The sequence below is a fragment of the Rhagoletis zephyria genome, unplaced genomic scaffold (genome assembly GCF_001687245.7).
Source record: "Rhagoletis zephyria isolate East Lansing unplaced genomic scaffold, Rhagoletis_zephyria_1.1 Rzeph_scaffold_65321, whole genome shotgun sequence".
In the NCBI taxonomy this organism is placed as follows: Eukaryota; Metazoa; Arthropoda; class Insecta; order Diptera; family Tephritidae; genus Rhagoletis; species Rhagoletis zephyria.
In genome coordinates, this window is record NW_016222372.1 from 1 (window position 1) to 1,459 (window position 1,459).

General features: G+C 35.9%; 1 long non-coding RNA gene across 1 annotated transcript; it reads left to right on the forward strand.

The window, feature by feature from the left end:
* The first annotated feature begins 94 nt into the window (after positions 1-94).
* Positions 95-833, forward strand: LOC108356790 (uncharacterized). The gene is made up of 3 exons (XR_001846618.1): positions 95-167; positions 246-554; positions 615-833. It is a non-coding gene; the product is annotated as an uncharacterized LOC108356790 (long non-coding RNA).
* The last annotated feature ends 626 nt before the right edge of the window (positions 834-1,459 follow it).

Below are 1,459 nucleotides of genomic sequence, written 5' to 3' on the forward strand. Positions count from 1 at the left end.
AACATAAACATGAGAAATATGTACATATGTGTCAAAGTAAGCTGCCAAAAAAAACGATAATTGGCAGAGTTTGGTGAAATTTTGAGANACATGAGAAATATGTACATATGTGTCAAAGTAAGCTGCCAAACAAAACGATAATTGGCAGAGTTTGGTGAAATTTTGAGGTAATTGAGGATTATTTTCTTTAATTATTTTGTGTACTTTGTCAAAATATACATACTGGATATATTTCTATAATACAGGTAAAGTACCCGCAAAGAAACACATATTTGCAATCAAAAGCAAAAAGCAATCAGTGTGCCTAGTATTGCTGGAAGATTGGTGGCCAAATGTAGTTTCCTCAGCTTCAATGTGTACATATTTAAAGGCTTTTGGCAGGGTTACGTGATAGCGAAATTCGTGGCATCTTTATTTAATGTAACCACAAACGCTGGAGACGTACATATGTATGTGCATGTTACCGGAAGAACCTTTGCGGGTATACAAAACAAGGGGCAGTGTCTACTGTGTAAACAAAAAGGGAACCATCTGGCCAAGACAACATTATCGCGGTATAAAACTACCTATATAGTTTAACATGTTCTTTATTATTAACATGCTTGTCTTTACAGCTTGTCTACTGAATTTTTCTGATCACTTAGGGCCGTTTTCACCAACTCTGGTAAACACTAATCGCCAGTTAAACATCGTTGCCGACGTTACCGACTCAATGTAATATGTATGGAGTCAGTAAGGTCGGCAACGATGTTTAACTGGCGATTGGTGTTAATCAGAGTTGGTGAAAACGGCCCTCAGGGCCGGTTACTCAATGTCTGGTTAACACTAATCTGCGGTTAAACATCGTTATCGACGTCTAAGACTCCATGCATACAACAGGGAGTCGGTAACGTCGATAACTATGTTTAACCGAGGATTAGCGTTAACCAGACATTGAGTAACCGGTCCTAAGTCGACTTTTGTCTTATTTCCAAAACTGGAGACTTTGCTAAAGCGCCATAAGCTAATGTACTGCTTATTCAAATGTGTTAAGTACTCCAACAAATTTGAAATCCTTTTAAATATAANAAATCCTTTTAAATATAAGTTGCTTGTGCATATAAGTTGTAAATGCCACTAAATCAGATTGTAAATAAAATTGCTTACTCGGCCTTGTATATTAATTATAGAACCGAAATACATTTTTGCAGCGGCCATGCTCTTTGTTGTTAATTGCACGTATATTGTGACAATCGAGGGAGTCTGGGCATTTGGAAGCAGATTTCATGCATGCAACAATTGAGCGTGCAAGAAATTAAAAAAAAATCACTAAAAGATAATGGGTCTTATTGATTTAGCACGATTTTATGAACATGTCTCATGTTTTGTTAGCCCATTCTCACGAATTTATTTACGTATTTGATTTCATATAATAATCTTGAGCTGGGGAACTATAAATTTTTGATATTTTCGATAATAA